Source organism: Pinus tabuliformis, chromosome 9 (assembly GCF_031772625.1).
Source record: "Pinus tabuliformis cultivar Carrire ecotype Pingquan chromosome 9, CPIR1, whole genome shotgun sequence".
NCBI classification, from domain to species: domain Eukaryota; kingdom Viridiplantae; phylum Streptophyta; class Pinopsida; order Pinales; family Pinaceae; genus Pinus; species Pinus tabuliformis.
In genome coordinates this window covers 1,739,151,946-1,739,171,249 of record NC_142307.1, presented here as the reverse complement: position 1 = coordinate 1,739,171,249, position 19,304 = coordinate 1,739,151,946, and the positions used below count along the sequence as shown (strand labels likewise).

At 36.6% G+C, this 19,304-nt stretch overlaps 1 protein-coding gene and 1 pseudogene across 1 annotated transcript in view; one reads left to right on the top strand and one right to left on the bottom strand.

The window, feature by feature from the left end:
• The window catches only part of LOC149155658 (BTB/POZ domain-containing protein At3g50780-like), a 45,691-nt gene that overhangs the window by 15,314 nt on the left and 11,073 nt on the right, over positions 1 to 19,304 (bottom strand). The gene's annotated exons all lie outside the window — the stretch shown is intronic.
• LOC149155659 (alcohol dehydrogenase class-3-like) lies at positions 3,116 to 5,319 on the top strand (annotated as a pseudogene).

Here is a 19,304-nt window from a genome sequence, read left to right as displayed (position 1 = left end):
GAGAGTGAAATTTGTTGCACTTGATCTTGTAATTTTGATATATCATGTAGCATTTCTTCCTCTTCTTCATGAGTCATGCTAGGGCTTTCAGGTTGCTTACTAGGTGTTTGCATTTTCTTTCCTCGGGGCATCAGTTACCGATAACAATGTTCTACTATGCCCTTTGAATTTCTTCAAAATAATTTTTCAAACCAATCTTAAGCAAAAATTTAAAAAACTCTACACACCTTTTTTCACTTTGTAGGAGCTCGATATTGCCTCTGAAGTATCTCTGTAATTTCTGATCATCTAGTTCTAAAATTGCAATCTGTAGTAGCCCTTTGTGTCCTCTTTCCAATGCCACCAGTCTGATCCCAATTGGATTCTCCAAGGAAGAGTTATGTCAAATCTCCCACAGTGACCTGATAATAGACTAGTTCAGTAAAGCGAACTTGTACGACGTGCCACGTGTCCCTGTTTCGACCTTTGGCTCTGAAAAAGATATACAAGAAACTATAGTCTGTCCTCTTTCTTTACCTTCTTACAAAATTTCAATACGATGCTCAGAGAGAAAGTTATGACGATTTTCCCCAAGTCACCTGTTTGAAATGTAATTCAGGAGTCTGCAAAAAGACCAACTTCCTCGGATCATATCTCCACAAATATAGTGCAAAAAGATCTAAAATTCGGACCCAAGATTCAGCGCAATTTCTTCTCAAATGGGTTTTTTTTAGCTTCTGAAACGTCGCAGAAAAAAATTATAGCGAAAATGCCACGATGACCTGTTTGGAGTAGCGAAACCCTAGAATCCAGAGCTCTGATACCAAATGTTATGAAACTAGCTCAAGAAAAAGATAGAAAAGATAGATTAATGCCTTAGAATTCAGCCTCTTCGAGGGGGCAACCTCCTTTACATTACATAAATAAACAATTCTTGGATGATTCAAATGACAAAACCTCCTTTCTATATATAGGAGTCTAAGGAGTCACAATATAACCCAGCCGACCTAACAATAATAATATAAAGCCACAAAAATAACAATGGAGGAATTCAATGGGGCACAGCAATAACAATATGGGGACAAAAGGGGCACAACAATATTAATAAGGGATACAACTACAATAGTAATGGGGTAATCACTAGTATTATAGGGACCCAACAGTGAAGTGCACCACACTGGAGGGGTCAGATGCTACCTATCCTATTTAGTTGAAACTGTAAACGATGATGGAGGTTCAATCAGACGTCAAACGATGGTTCAACTATCTAACAATTCATCTGATGGTTCAGATCCATACACCATGTCAGCTAGGGCAATTCTTTTCAAAGGGGAACGCCTTACGGCGTAATTATTATGAACACCTTCCACACTCCCTTGATTATCATTTCATTCTTAATTAATGCCTCCAAAAAAGAATGCATAGTATATAAGTTGTTAATATATGTTGATTATCATTTCATTCTTAATTAATGCCTCCAACAAAGAATGCATAGTAGATGAGTGGTTAATATGTAGAGATTAGTGGAAAAAAGAAGTAGTCGGTATGTTAACAAAGTAAGATTACCTATTATTACGCCGTAAGGTGTTCCCCTTTGAAAAGAATTGCCCCAGCTGACATGGTGTACGGATCTGAACCATCAGATGAATTGTTAGATGATTGAACCATCGTCTGCCATCTGATTGAACCTCCATCACGGTTTACAGTTTCAACTGAATAGGATAGGTAGCATCTGACCCCTCCAGTATGGTGCGCTTCACCTTCCATTTGCTCGGGTTTCTGAAACAGTTGTTGCAGGGCCCCTGTCCAGAGTTATGGTGGCTTGCAGAGTGCATTTTTGCATGCTTCTCGTGCCAACAATGTAGCTTTGGCTCTCGATCATTCATCTGTCTTTATTACAGCGCCATTTTCTAGGGTTTCTGAAACAGTGGTTGCAGGGCCCCTGTCCAGAGTTATGGTGGCTTGCAGAGTGCATTTTTGCATGCTTCTCGTGCCAGCAATGTAGCTTTGGCTCTTGACCATTCATCTGTCTTTATTCCAGCGCCTGCAGAGATGTTTTACTGGTTTCATGATTGACTTTCTCATTATAGGGGTTTTTGCTGCAGTATCCAAAACTGCAGCAGCCCCCTATTGAGCGTGTCAAATTATTTATAAAAAGACAGGATGAAATGTTGAAGTATGGATGTCTTGTTGAACCATACAAAGGAATCGGGGATTGTTTTTCTAAGACAATGAAGGATAAAGGTATCATTGCGTTATGAAGAGGAAACACTGCAAATGTTATCCGTTATTTTCCCACTCAGGTTTTGAACTTTGCATTCAAGGATTATTTTAAGAGACTCTTTAATTTCAAGAAAGACAGAGATGGTTATTGGAAATGGTTTGCTGGAAACCTCACCTCTAGTGGTGCAACTGGTGCATCTTCTCTCCCTTTTGTTTATTCTTTGGACTAAGCTCGAACTCCACTAGCTAATGGCTAATGATAACAAGGTTGCAAATAAAGGAGGGGAGAGGCAATTTAATGGGCTGCGTTCACCTTTCACGGTAAGAAAACCTTTTTTGCTTCGAATAAAATAGTGATTTCTCACCTATTTTCTTTATTTGATAACAGTTTTTCATTTGTAGCTTCAAACACTCCAACCTTTAATTTTTTAAACTTTATTTTCACCTGCTTGTAGTGAGATTTCAGCACACGAAATTGTGACCTAGGTAAAAATTATTAATATTTAATTAATGGTTGGTGAATAACAAAATCAATTGGTTACTGTCTCTTTACTGCTTGGAACCTGGGTCTTTAACTAACTCGAATTTATAACTAAGGATGGCTCGATTACACACAGACAGTTGCAAGTGATATTTCAGATTTATCAAAATGAAATGATAAAAAAATCAACGACTCTAAGAAAAAAAATTGCATTTAGGTGTATTTCTATTATCCCTTTTGGTCATCTGTAAATCCTTCATTTTTCCATTTGTCTAACCTAATTTGATTTTCCAATTCAGTAAATGTCGAATCATTACTGTAACTATCACTCTATTCAGTCCCATAGGCATAACTGGTGAAATCCCACTGCTTCCCAGAATCCCGTGTCTCTCATCACTTCAAATGTAGCAGGGCAAAAGGCAAGAGGGACTCATGGCATCCTCTACTACGGCGCAAGTCATTAGCTGCAAGGGTGAGAACAGAAAAGAAAACTTATACATATATGAATTAAATTCTTCAGGTCAAAGATTCTCATTTATGTAGTTAGTTATAAATATCATCTAACCTTCTATGAACTGCGTATCAGTTGGTGTAGTACGGGAAGCAGGGCAACACATATCTATCCAACAAATCCAAGTGGCTCCTCCCCAGGACAAAGAAGTACGAATCAAAATCACTCACACTTCTCTCTGTCATACTGATATTTATTTCTGGAAAGGAAAGGTACCACTCTCGTCATCTCATTTTTCATTCATTGTATTGAAGGTTCAGTTTCATTATCCCATTTTTCATTCATTTTATTAAGGGTTCACCTCCATCTTTGGTTAATGTAATGTATTTAAACATTGCAGGATGGAGGAGCTTGGTTTCCAAGGATTCTGGGTCACAAAGGTGTTGGGTATGTTCATTTTATATATGATATTTCAATTGCATAAGGGTAATTGAAGTGTATTTATAGATGTGTTATGTCTTTAAGTTGATACAAGGAATTGACCCCCAAAAAAAATCATTTTTTAATCCCTTCCCCTGTTTCCTAGGATTTTGATGGTTAAAATGAATATATCGTTTCTTCATCTGCCCTAGTTTTGAAATTAAGTATTGATTAGCTTTATCATTATGACACATTATTCAGCCAACGATAATGTATGACTCACTCACGCAGGATTGTAGAAAGCGTGGGAAGTGAAGTTACAGAGTTGAAAGTAGGCGATCATGTGATTCTGCAATATATGGCGAAATGCAAAGAATGCGAGCTCTGTCATCGAGGAAAGAACAACATCTGTCAAGTTTTCAGATTCAACTTCATGAGCGGAGTTGCTTACACTGACAAAAAAATGCCGATTCTCTGTCAAGGGAAAACCCATCTGTCATTTCTTTGGGTTGTCCACATTCAGTGAATATACAGTGGTGCATGCATCCTGTGTAGCGAAAGTGAATCCTGAAGCTCCATTGGAAAACATCTGTTTGCTTGGATGCGGAGTTTCGGCAGGTAGTATAATCATACATTCTCCACTAAAATACACCTAGATCTAAGATCCTTTCCCTGCAAAAATACAAAAGTAAAATGGTCGATGCATCATAAAATGGGGCCTAGTTTTTCATTTCAGGATTAGGAGCTGCCTGGAACGCTGGGAAGGTGAAGCCCGGTGATTCAGTAGCAATCTTTGGATTGGGCACCATTGGCTTGGCTGTAAGTTTTCCTGAATATCTCAAGCAACAACTATACATACACATATTTACATAAAGATTTGCTCTTGTGCCGCAGAGAGTAGTTTGCATTCTGTGTCTTTCTAATTGTTGTCTACTAGTGAATCCTGCGTTGTTCAGGTTGCAGAAGGGGCTCGAATAGCTGGAGCTTCCAGAATCCTTGGAATTGACATCGACCCACGAAAGGAAGAAATATGTGGGTTGGAAACCATACACAGCAATAACCTCTATTACTAGAGTGTATATAAACCAGAATGCTTTGGGCTGATTCCCTTTAACTTTTCCACATGGGTATGGCTGTTCTGAAATTAATAACTGCCATTTTCTTTCCTAACAGCTAAACGATTTGGGGTCACTGAGTTTCTTAATCCATCCGATTTGGATAAACCCATTCAAGAGGTAATCTATAAAGTCTCCAACACTAGTTCTTTTGGGTCTATAAGACTGGATTTAAGGGCATGAACATTACTGATGCTAATAACATGTTGGGATTTAATGAATACTGCAGCTGTTACGAGTGTGACAATCTTAATGGGACCTGTGTTTGTTGATGTAAAACAATAGATGACGAGGCGTTAATTAAAAATATGGGCCTATCCCTTTTTCTCACTAAGTAAAATGCATTGCTGATAGCAGGTGATTACAGAGATGACTAAAGGAGGAGTATATTCAAGCTACAAATGTGTTGGAAGAGTCGAACTTATGCTCTGCGCACTTCAATGCTCTCACCCAGTCTCGTTTTTTGTATCCTAAATGATTTTTCACGTTTCGTATGTTAATTGCAATTATTTTTCAATGATCCAACTAGGTGTTTACAAGAACATAAAAGACTAATTAAGTTTGGATTCCTCTGTGATCACAATTTTGTTGGGCATGTTTTGTGATTTGCGTTGCAGGTATGGGGAAAAATAGTGATATTGGAATCTTGACCATGCACCCATGGGGTACATCTCTCTCTTTTATGATTACTTGGCAGAGCTCTAAACTAGGCCCTTACCTGAGCAAAGAAGCCCAATTCCAATGAAATCAAAGTAGCCCAATTCCAGTGAAATCCTCAGAGACCTTATTTAATAGACTTCTTGAGCACTATGCCGCATATTCAAATGGGCTTAAAATTTCTATGAGCAATAACTACATTAAAAGGGTGACTCCCCATTCTCAGAAACACCGAAAGCCAACCAAATGGAGAATCTATTTTCACTAGCTTCTTCAAGTCTTTTATTATCTCAGGCTGTGTGAAGCCAGACACATTGAAAACACTGCACAAAAAGTTGAATCCTATTGTAATCTGTACCATCTCTCCATGTACTGATTGCCTTCTCATAGAACATCCTATTGCTAAAACTCAGAATACAGAGACCACTGTGCCTAAGACTCATTCATAATTGACTATCCAGATTTCGTTCAGGAATAGCATTTTCAGGAAATATGCAGATAAATATTTTGTTGCAATTGGTGTCAGAGCTGATAGACTATTACTCCTTATCTATGTAGGTAAGGGTAACCTATCAGCTCAAGCATCAGCTCCATAATATATAATTCTTGATGTATTCTTTGTTGATGAAGTATAAGATGAATTTTCCAAAAAAGAAAGAAAGGCACACTTAAAATTAACATGCCTAGAGATTCTAGAATGGCATACGAGCTCTAGCGCATATTGATGAGTCTAAAACCACTGCTTATAATTGATGAGTCTAAAACCACTGCTTATAAAAAATTTCAATGGGTTTTCCCATTCCTCCTTTGGTAAAATAATCACAGAGACTGAGCCATGGAATCAGGTTGTGGCATTGCTCTACCAGTTCTGCATTGAATATTTTGGGCAGATCATATACATATATTTTCCTTCCTTTGCATTGTTTCTAGCTTGGATCCTTCATGCCTGCAGGCATTGAAGCAGACCTAAAGGCCTCCATTTGCATTTTCACTGCATCCAGAGAAAATGCAGCGTTATTTGCATTAGTTTTCTTCTTTCCCGTTATGGCCCATTCACTAGATCCATTTTCAAATTTCTCTTGTGATGAAATCTCAATATGGGTAGTTGGTCTCTCCCGTTTCAGAGCCACTACTCCATGCCCATTAATAGACTCATTTAGCAATGGTGATGCAACATTCAAGCCATGTTTCGCCACCTTGAGACCTTGAATCTCATGGCCACCAAAATTAAACTTGTCATCATGAAACAGAGTTGCTTGATCTGGGAAACGTGTAGTGCTGGCAGAAACACAATATACATTCAACTTGCAGTTCGAAAAATAGAGATGAAGAACAAATGCAGGTAACAGGGTTGTCATAACCCAAAGACATATAACAAGCATTAAGAACAATAGGGGCAACAACAACACTCTCTGTATTACAACCCCCATACACTTCATCCCCAATCCTGATCCTTCCACATTCCTGCTTCTCTTTCTCTGCTTCCCCATGGCTGCAGACCCACGGATCAGCAAATCACACACCACGTTTATTATAGCAAGGGTACCCTCTTTATCTCACTGTCAAAACCATACCTTGAAGAGACAAACACCAAGTCAATTCAATATAGGTTTCAATGCATGTTAACACTACTTAAAAACTATGACTGTTCGACCTTAGGAAAACGGATGTTTATTTCCATTTCTAAAGATTTAAACTGCAATGGGAATTATAACAGCAGCTTCCACTAACCCAATCTTTATGCTGGCAGTTCTCCATTTTTTATGTAGTATTTTAACTGTCGCCCTAGCAAGAACAAAGGTAAGTGGAAGAGGAGATCGATTATTTTCTCCAATAACACCTAATTGAAAATTTGCATTGGGTTTTACTGTTTTAATCTCTTCATGTAATTATTTCCTCTGTTATTACTGATATCTACCTATCCCATGGTATGACTTGCAGGACTGATCGGTGGTTGGCGTTGCGGATTCTCTGTTTTTGTTGGGTGCACATGGATACTTTGGCCCATTATATGCTTTCTATATGGCTTTAGATATACAGTTTTGATAGTTTGTATCTGTTGAATGTTGTAGCAGTTAGTATTTGTATATACTTAGAATGTCGAACATGGAGACATTTGAAAAGGGATATTTTGGATATTTTGAACATCGAACTATGTACTGGTTTTTCAATATAATAAAAAATCCATTGATTTTTCTTTCCTGAGAAAAAAGCCTCCTCTTTTAACTAAGGTTATGTGATAATCCAACAAATATTGGCCAATAGTGTGGGAATCTATGGGTTAAGGCTATGAACACACCGAGAAGTGATGCATGATGCTAAACCCTAGGATGTAGACTGAATAAACTCCTAATCATGTGGATGATTGAATGACATGCATGAGGCTCAACCCTAGGATGTAGACTTAATAAACTCCTAATCATATGGATGATTGAATGGCATGGGCACCAAAACATAGAAGGGTCACCATGCTAGGGAACTAATGAAAGGAAGGTTGTATGTCTAGGTAGATGATAAATGCTAAAGATCGATGGGTTAATTTATCTACGTAAGCAAGGGTGGTCATATAAGAAGGGGAAAGAAAGGGAAATACAACATTCTCAAGAGAGATATGTTATGCTAAACACCACTTAAATAAATATAACTAAAGAGGACCACTTTCGATAACAAGATAAGGGCATGTATGGAGAATTCCTAAATGGAAGTAAGTCAATCAATATTGATGTGTAAAGTTTCTTAAGAAAATAAAAATAATGCATATATATTTGAATTAATAATGTTACCTACTTGAATGACCCCATGAGTAAAGGCTCCCCGAAGAAGTTTCAAAGCAAAAAAAATCTAAGAATGGCATTTTGAAGGGCTTGGAAATAATGACATAGGTGGCTTATGAATTATAGTTTGTATGAGTATGTACAAGGAAAAATAAAAAAGAAGGGTTTCTTTAAAAAGACTAAATCTCAAAATTCAAATTCACTTTTGCATACTAAATTTGAAGAGGAGGAGGTAGTCCCAAATCTTTATATGTTCATCATAGACATATTAACTATGGGAATTTTAGTTAGTAAGTCTAAAGGCATGTATATCAAAAACTTCATCTTCAAGAATAGGTGTATGCTCAATAGAATGTACCCAACCCCACCAATTAAAATATTAATAATAAAGAGAAATCTTATGCTACTAAAAATTTGACTTTATCATGGACATGCAATTAGGTTTGATATGGACCACATTTGCCATTTGTATTTAAAGGTATCACATGTGAATTTCCTAGAGGAGAGAAGATTGGGATAATTGAATGGACTGGTAGTGGCAAATTCACACTTCAAGTACTAATTCGTATTGTAGAACCCACAGGAGGGAGAATTTTCATGGATGGAGTTGACATCTCAAAGATTGGACTCCATGATTTAAGATACAAACTAAGAATTATCCCACAAGACTGAATATTATTTGAAGGAACTATATAAAGCAATCTGTACCCACTCGAAGAACATTCCGATAGTGAAATTTGGGAGGTAAGTCCTATTAAAATGAATGAGTTTTGATTTCCATGGTATGTCAGAGGCTCTTAGAAATATAACTTATCATTTTGCAAGATCGAAACATTTCACTTTTTGTTGAGATCAAATCTAAATAAGCTTGCCACAAGAAGCCACTGGGGTTGGTGAAAGCATGTCACTATTCTAGCTCTCACCAGATTCCATTCTTCTCTTTTTAAACAATGTCCTCTCCTATATTATGTGGTTCTCTATGCTACTCTTTCCTACGCTCTTGCCTTACGGCGTTCCCATTGCAACATGTGGTGCAATTGTTAGTAGTACCTCCATCTACATGTGACATCCATGCATAGTTTAAACTTATGTCAATCATAGAGAGATGAGCTTAGAGAGACCCAACAACAAATTGAGGTTTATAATAGTTTACTTGCCTCACTATCATTGTAACTTTTGGTATTCAAAACTAATGACTTGAAAATTTTGAGATTGATTTGTAGAAGGTTGTCTTAATCATGTCTGCTAACCTAATACGAGTATACATGCATCCATGCTCATAAGTTATAGTAGTTATCAAAGGAGTAGTTGTCCCATGCCATGACCACATTTATATTTGTACATGTATTTCAAATTATTATTGAAAATGAAAATGCAATTTTTTTCAAGAATCGCCATTATGCATCCCAACGACATCATATCAATTGCATATGGCCAACAATATGTTCAAATGTTTGTAGTTTTGGAAAAGATGAGAATTGTTTTCAAACTCAACTAAAATTTATCAAATGTTTTCTTTGTGACTACCCAAATCAATCACATTATCTAGTTTTTTTCAAGTTATCTTGGCCTTGTTGCACGCTAGCTTCATCATTGTAGTTTAGCTTGATTTAATGGATTACACTTATAATGGTTCCTTGCAATTAAATTTTTGTATTATAGAAATAATTTGTTCCAATTTTGAATATATACATCAACTTTTTCAACTTCTAACAATTCTAAATTTCATATTCCAACTTGCAATTCTTACATTCAATTTTGACTTCAATTCAACATTCCATTCTAATATCAACTATTCAACACTTCCTTTCATTTCCAACTTGCAATTCTTACCTTCAATTTTGGCTTCAGTTCAACATTCCATTCTAATATCAACTATTCAACACTTCCTTTCATTTTCATCCCTTTCAAAACTAGATACTATTGAATCACACAATTTTAGATAAGAAGCATCTTTAAGAGTGGATAATATCAAACCATGATACATAAGCTCTAGTTAAAATCTTTTCACCATGTTAATTTGTGATTTATTTTATTATAATATATTATTTATTGGATAATCCCAAGCAATATGATATTGTTTTGATGAAATTGTCATTCTAAATAACTATTTATATAATAATCTCAAACAATCATAAAAATGTTTTAGTGAAATTGTAATTATATATAATGATGGGATTAAAACAAAAAGAAAATAAGTGAAAGTTTATTATATTCTAAATATCATATTATTAAAATAAAATAAAAACTCTATTAATTATTATATATTATTTCATATTAATATTATTAAATTAAAATAAAAATTTTATTAGCAATTATATATTATTTTATATTAATATTAATAAATTATTTAATTGTTTTTAAGGAAACAAGTATTTTATATTAAGTCAATTGGAATGTAGATTAATATCTTTATAATTAGACTTAGATCTTTTTATTGCGCAAAAAGAATTTTGTTCCTATAATTGCACAAAAAGAAGTTTGTTCTAAAGAATTTTGTTCCTATCTTGTTGTTTTCTAATTACAGTTCCGTAACACTTATTTATAAAGTCTCTAGAAAATTTTATTATATTCTATAAACTTACAAAATATAAAAGCCCCAGTGTTTCACTATCTATTACTATCTTTATCAGCCTTGGAGCTTTCAATGTGGCTTACATGCTCTTCTTCCACCGGTTGAAGAGGATTCAAGTCCATTGACTGAACCAAGAGCTCCTCATGATGTTGCTCTAACTGCGCTCCAGGAAGAGAATTATCAGGGATCCCATATACTTCCTTGAGAACTCCCAAGGTCACCATTTCCACTTTGAGCTCTATGTTATCCACCTTTAGTGCCATATTGTCCACCTTTGTAGCCAAGTTGTCCATTGTCACCTGCATATGGTCCACATATACCTGCATCGCCTCTAGCTGCTGAGTTATCAATGCAAAATGTGATCTGGTCTCCGTGGCCACTTTTTCTCCCTGACTAGCGATAAGAGTCGAGAGGTAAGCCATACTTGAAGCCATTTGCTCCTTCATATCCACTTTCCAATTGTTTATGCCTAAATTCACCATGTTGCATAACACTCCAACTCTGATGCTCTCCAACGACAAATCAATGACCAACAATCACCATTTATAGCCATTGGCTTGGGTTCTTCCCCCTCTGACGACATCCTGCTCGCATTCAAGTCTACGGTCCGTCTCCTGTAAACTTTTGACATGACTAGCCATCACTACTTCCTCCTTATGACTACCGAGCTCATGCGAATTTAACATTTTCCTGACTTGCAATTCGCAGGCATGCTCCTTCGTAATGCAGAGTATAAATGCTTTAGAGTGGGAATACCATTTGTCGACGAGTATGGCATCACTTGCCTTGATCTCCCAGTTGGTATATCCACCATTGTCATTCAACTTATGTGAGGAGTGCCCATTGAATCTCTTCATGTTAGTACAATTGAAACCATCATTAAGAGGCCTAACAATCTTTGTTTCCAGTCTAATCATATTCCCTGTAAATTTAATTGGGACATGGTATCCCAAAATAAATTTAATTTCGTGATCATGGAATATATCATATATTTGGATCTCCTTGGTCCTTGAACTTTGATTCATGGTATGTTTACTATGGTTGTAACACCATGATTCATGATAATCTCTCATTGTTCTAAAGTTGCACCTTGATTAGCCAGTGAATCCGCTATTTGGATATGTTGCTTCTTGATGTGGAAAACCTCAATAGTTTTAAATTTCTGAATTTGCATTCGAATTCTAAGAATCATTGGAGGGAGATCTTTTTCTGAGATCTCTCTAGACTTGTATATTTTTTGTATTACGATCATTGAATCCCCATAAACTGCGAGACATTAGAGCTCCACTTGATTATTGGTGGCTCTTCTTAATCCCTGGCAAATTTTGACTTCATTTCTTCCTCAAAGCCAAAAATTGTCCCCTACTCTTACGTCCCTTAATAAATTATTTAAATTTTTAATAATTATAAGTTATTATAATTAATTTTTTAATTTTTAATTTATATATTTATTTATTATAATATTTATGTATTTATTTATTTATTTTTATTTTATTTTAATTATTTTTAATATTAATAATAATATATAAATAAAAAATAAAAGCAAAAATTAAATAAGTCATCTTTTTTAGGTGAACTTGAGAGTAACATCTCTCGAGCTGGATTTTGCATATATATATATATATATATAAATAATTGGTTGTATATAAATTATTTTATTAATATTTTAAAATTTAAAATTATATTTATTATTATTAATTTGAATATAAATATAATTTATAAAAAAAAATTAATTAAATTTGTTTATAAAATTTATAATTAAATAATAATTAAAAAATAAATATAAATATTATAAGAAATTTATTTTCCTTCTTTAATTATATATTTATATTAAAAATAATTTGCTAAACCATATTTAACTAATAAATATTAATAATTATTATTATTACTACAAAAATATTATTATTATTAAAACGAATTAGTTGTAATAAAACCAGCCTAACACCCTTAAAGATTTTCCAGTGAGCAAACATAGAGACAGGAATAATATCACCTCTAAAAAATTAAAATACGTTTAACATTTTTATACGGTGAAACGTAGAAAAGTTAAAAAAGAATTGACATAAATTTAACTAACCAAATTTTATAAAGCTTAAAAAATTTAAGATGATTATTTATGAACAATATAATTTTCCATCCCATCTTTAAAAGAAATAAATGCCTCACTCACGAATATATATATATATATGTATATGGAAAGTGTAGTGATAAAAAGAAATGTTGCTGGTCCTCTGATAACGATTTGGCTTTTAAATGGCTCAGATCTACGACCCAGACTCATTTAATGTCCATTTGCATTTTAAAGCTAGCCATTTACGCATTATCATTTTTCGTCAATAAACTTTTTAATAATTCAGATTTACAAACTTTTTAATAATTCAGATTTACAATAGAATTAGTAATAATAATTTGAAAGAGAGCTATTTACAAGTTATTATTTAATAATATTTTTTTATTTTTAATAATTCAGATTTATATTAGAATCAGCAAATAATTTGAAAGAGAGTTATTGATAAGTTATTATTTAGTAATATTTTTTTTATTATATTTAAGGTGAAATCTTGATTTGTGTTATTTAAACTGGTTTTTTTATTATATATGGATTCAGCACCCTTAAAAACTCCTAGGGCACTTTCATTGTGCAAGGATTACCCATCGAGCTTGTGATTTCAATAAATTGTTACCAGAGTTTAGAAATTTGACCAGAAAAACCCACCAAAAAAATCTTCCAAAAAATCACACTAAAAACAACTAATTTTTCAATACTGCAAAAGTACCATTAAATTTAAAAATAACTATTTCCAATCAAATTTAAAAATAACCATTTATAATCGAACTTTTAATGACCATTTACAATTTATCACCTTTTCTTATAAAATAAATATGCACAAATCAAAGGAAAACTAAGATCCATTAAAACCTATCTAACTGGTTCTTTTATCAAAACAAAGATTATAGGTTTCTGGCCATTCATCAGCCACATATTTGTACCTTCTATTGTTTGTACTTGGTTTATATTAGCATAATACGGTTTATTGTCGCTTGTCGATTTTTTGGTCTTGGAAAGGAAATCTGAACTAGGGTTTTGTCGCTAGTCACTGATCTGAAAATGGATGTACCTGTTTAAGGGTGCAAGGTATCCATTTCCCATAATTGTAAATGTGAGCTATACACTCCAAGTGACCTCTGAAAATGTGAAAACTTCTTATTTCTTATACAAAGATAGACTGTAGGGGCATTCACCGGACATGTCACCCCTAAAGAGAGGATGCGTTCCAGAGGCTACCTAGCCCTCTACAGGCTCTGCCTAAAGAAATAACAAAGTAAACGCTTAGAAGTCTTTGACATACACATACTTAAGTTTGATGTCTTGCGGAATAAGACAAATAACTTTCTACAGTTGAATAGGTGATTATGTGTGTATGAAAATTATGTATATTTGCTATTTAACACTTTACATCAGTTTTGTTTAGCATATCATCTTCAGCAAATAAAGACATCCAAATGATGAAGCATTTCACCCCTTCTGGACTACATCTGCTAGACCAAGCCTCTCAAACTAGGCTTGTCCTCTTGTATTAAAAATGCTACAAAGGCTAATACAAGAATATGAGTGTCTCGAAAGATAGATCTGACTGTAAATACAGAATCAAAAGATAGGAATTAGCTAAACATGCTCTTTCCCGAACACTAAACAGTGAAATTGTACCTTATACAGTACTTTCCCCAATTGGTCCTCGTGGCCCTTTAAACTTGCATGGAGAATTTCGAGGCGAAGATGACCTCAATTGGTTCTGAAACCTCTTCCATTAGACTCAGAAGTCGAAAATAGCAGACATAGGCTTTTGAATCACCAAAAATGGATGAAAATAGCCCCCAAACAGCTCAAGCACTAAAATGGCTCTGGTGGCCCTAAAAGCTTCCCTGAAGCTAAACAGTGAGAATAATGCCTCAACAGGAAAAACGAGCTGTATAAATGGATTCAAAATGCTGAAAAACTTCAGGAATGACCTTCGTTCCACATTCACTAGCTGCAAAATTCCCAGTGCAACTCCCAAACTGATTTAGCCCTAGTGGCTCCTGGAACTTCCATGAAGCAAAATCACCTGCAAACGACCTCAGATGGTTGTGAAACCTGTGCCAATGGCTTCAGAAGGTCGAAGAGACCCAAAATAAAATAAAAAAATTCGTCTAGAAAGGACTTTCCTAGCCAAAGTTATGGCTCATTAAAGTTTCTCCAGTCTGCCTTAGAAAAACTCCAAATAAAACTAGCTAACTGCCAGATAACCCTGACAAATAGGCAATTCCTCCATTTTTGGAGCGCTCCACCAAAAATTTGCCAACTTGATTGTCAGTTAACGGCCAGTAAATCCTGCATGTGACCGGAAATCTCGGGCTAGTGGTTTTGCATGGGATTGTGTGCCAGCACATTTTGTTAACCTGCCCTTAACTGCGTGTTAACCCCGCACTTTGTGGTAATGTGACCACGTATCCATAACATAACACGGTGACCGTTACAGATTAACGCTGGTGGGTCTGGGGGCATAAGCCCTGGTCCTGGGCCACGGTCATGTCGTATGGGGGCGCTGGCCCCCTACGGGCCCCGCCCTAAGGTTCTCAAACCTTAAATTTAATCTGTTCCACGACACCAACAAGAACTTCTGTGTGGGTTAACGGTAAGGCGGTCGATTATTTAGCCGGAGGTCGCAGGATCAAACCTCTCCATTGCCACAAAATTTTAAACCAACGCCCATTAATGTTGATGTCACCTTAGGCCATGTGGCGGTCTCCGGGCCTGCCACGTGGTGGCCTTCCATTTATTGCCCAAAACAAAATATTCCAAAAAATATTCTATTTTAAATTTTTTTTGAAAAAAATCAAAATTTCAATGTTATTGAGCAATTCTTCTTTTTGGCATAACTTTCTCATACGGTGACCGTTTTCCGAACCGTTCACGGCGCCGGAATCAGGAAGACGAGCTCTATCCGGTCGTTCAAGTTCAAACTAGTTCTGAGCACTTTCATTTTTTTACCATTTTATGACACTTGGTCCTGAGCTCCTGATCAGTGACCATGGCGGGGTGCGGAGGGGGGACCTCAGCTCCCTCCTACAGTCAAGTGGTTGCGAACAGAAGCAAGGGAGGTGGATCGCATCGCTTCAAAAAACCAACGGAGATAGTAGCAGAGGATAAGAATAAAGAAAAATCGGGAACCATTAGACCTCAAGGACAGGAAGAGAAGCATGAGGAAGCTAGCAAGGAGAAGAGAACAGAGGGTAGCAGTAAGAAAGTTGCTCCTCCAAGCACATCTTGGGCCTGTAAACCCAAGTCGACTACCATTCCTCGAGTTGTTTTGAGTGACCCAGCGCTGCAGGTGCACAGAGAACACATGGCGGAATATGTTGTTATCTGCAAATTTACGGGGATTTGCCGACGGAGAAGGTTTTAAAAGCATGGATAAGGAACCACTGGAAACCAAAAGGGAAAATTGACCTTCACCTTGGGTCCAAGGGCTTCTTCACGGTTGTGTTCACAAGATTAGAGGACAAAGACAGAGTGTTTGAAGGAGGACCATATTTTTCCGTTGTTGCAGGCCTCTACATGAGACCATGGGTAATGAACTTCGTCCCAGAACGAGAGACTTTCACCTCGGTACCGGTATGGATAAAACTCTACTCTCTCCCTTTATATTATTGGCTGCTTGAGTCTTTAAAGGCTATTGGCAACAAACTAGGGCATTTTATAAAGATCTCAGATGCTACTCTAAGAGGCAAATACACTTCCTTCGCCCGAATATGTGTGGAAATGGACTTATCAGGGGCATTTCCAGATGCAATCATTTTAGAAGTGTATGACGAGGAATGGGTGCAAGCAGTGGACTATGAACACGTCCATTTCAGTGTTGTAAGTGCCATGAACACGGGCACTTATATAGGGACTACCCAAGGAACAAGACAGAGAGAAATATAAAAGCCACTACAGACAAGGATCCCAAAGGTTTTACTAAGGTTGGGGGTAAAGGGAAAGGAGGCAAGCAGTACCAAAAGAAAATTACTGAAGACGGACAACTGAACCACAATAGTTTCAAGATCTTAGAAGAAGAAGTCGAAAACAATGGGATGAACCAGGAAGTGGAGATATTCCCACCGAGGAGGAAAGGGATGCTGATATGGAGGATATACCAGAAAATAGCAAACAAATGGACGATTTGCCGAGCATGATGGGGCTCAGCAGTGACAACGAGATAACCCCAAGTGAGGCAGGAACGGAAGACCATGAACTGCAGGAGATTCTAGAGAGGGAGAATTTAGATCTTGAAAAGTTTCTGGAGCAGGGAATCACCAAAGGGGTAGACTCTCTGCCAAAAGAGGAGTTTGATAGGGTTCAATAGCTCTTCCTCTGGAGAGCACAAAAAAAGTGTTCTGGATTCAAAAGAAACCATGGCAGCCAGGAGAATAGGGAACTGAAAACGATGGAGGATACATCGATGCTTTCTTCCAAAAACCCGGTAGGAAAAGAGGAAGGAAAAAACAGAATGAGTTGTTGTCCGAATGTGGGAAACTTATGATTAACTTAGGTAAGATAAGGGATCTTACCAGTTACTCCTTTACAAACCTATCTTAATGAAGCTTACAACCTGAAACATTAGGGGCCTGGGAAGTAAAAGGAAACAAAGAAACCTTAGTAGTAGAATAAAGGAAGAAAAATCAGATATGGTTTTTATTCAGGAAACAAAATGTTCGATGGACAAGATCATAGAGATACACAACAAATGGTTAATCAAGTATGAGTATCTAAAGGTTAAAGCGAATAACTCGGTGGGTGGGATCCTCACTCTATAGGATCCTCAAAAACTTGGAATCTTGGATGTTGAAGCTTCTAGGAATTATCTATCAATGGTTATTCAACCTTTGGGGAATAAGGAGATCTACATGACCACTAACGTCTATGGTCCTCAAAAACTAGAAGACAAACTAAAGCTTCTCACCTCCCTTGAGGAACTGAGGGAGAGATATCTTGATATACCTTGGATTCTGGCAGGGGATTTCAACATGATCAAATCTCTTATAGAGAAAAAAGGCGAGACCAGAAAACTAGGCATGAATTCCCTTACTTTCCAGAACTTCATGAATAACATGGGGCTAGTGGACACAGAAACAGTAAATGGAATTTTTACTTGGAATAATAAGAGGGGAGGGGCTTCTCAAGTCGCCTCTAAATTAGACAGATTCATAATCTCAGAGGACCTCCTTATCACAAGCCTTGATATGTCAGCTTTAATCCTTCCCTTTGGAGGCTCGGACCACTGGCCTGTCTAGCTGGAAGCCACTTTTATGGGTACACCGAGGAACAGACCTTTTAGGTTTGAAAATATCTGGCTCTCTCACCCTGATTTCACCAACAATATTGACAAATGGTGGACGAAAGATAGGCCCGTTCAAGGCACTAAAATGTTCATGCTGCAGCAGAGACTCAAACACATCAAATCTAGGCTTAAAGATTGGAACAAACAAGAGTTTGGAAATATTTTTAAAGCCAAAAAAGAATTGAGCAGAAACTCCAGGAGATTAATCAGATCATCATCACAGAGGGTTTTACCGAGGAATGGAAAATTCAGGCTGACTCTCTTCAGAACGAATGGGAAGATCGGTGCATGCAAGAGGAGATTTTCTGGAGACAGAAATCGAGGGTGCAATGGATTAGAGAAGGAGAAAGAAACACGAAGTTTTTTCATAGATCAACCTTGGATCACAGATCTCACAACAAAATTTCTAAACTTAAAGACTCTCAAGGGAAAGAGCTCATCTCTCACAAAGATATAGAATCTATCCTAGTTCAACACTTCCTTAGCATAGTAGAGGAGCCTCTCGTTGACAGATCTCGGTTCATTAACAAATTCACAAAGTTCATTCCTAAGCTTGTAACCAGGGAAGACAACCACAATCTTAACAGACCAGTGTCTAAAGAGGAGGTCAGTGAAGTTATCAATGAGATGAAAAATGGGAAAGCCCCTGGCCCGGATGGGTTCAATGTGGATTTCTTCAAAGCTTGCTGGAAAACAGTCAAACAAGATATCCTTGAGGTTGTGGAAGACTCTAGGAGATCCAAAACTGTTTTTGAAATCTCTTAATACCTCTTTCATAGCTTTGATTCCAAAGCAGGAAAAAGCTATGACACTGGACAGATTCAGACCCATCACCTTATGTAATGTGGTGTACAAAATTATTTCCAAAGTGATTGCTAACAGACTCAATCCTCTTCTTCTTGCTCTCGTTTCAGAGGAGCAAACTGGTTTTGTGGAAGGAAGACAGATTCTCAACAACATCATACAAGCTCACGAGGTAGTACACTCTCTTAAGAGCAATAAGCAAGCTGGTATGATCATGGAATTGGACCTTGCGAAAGCTTATGATAAGCTAAGTTGGGTGTACATTAGGGAAGTGCTAAGAGCTTATGGCTTTGACCACAACTGGATAAGATGGGTTATGGCCCTTTGCTCCATGACTAGTTTCTCCATTCTACTTAATGGCTCTCCTTCTAGAACCTTTATACCCTCTAGGGGCCTCAGACAAGGGGATCCGCTCTCCTCCTTCCTCTTTGTTCTCATGATGGAAGGACTAGGCAGAGCGA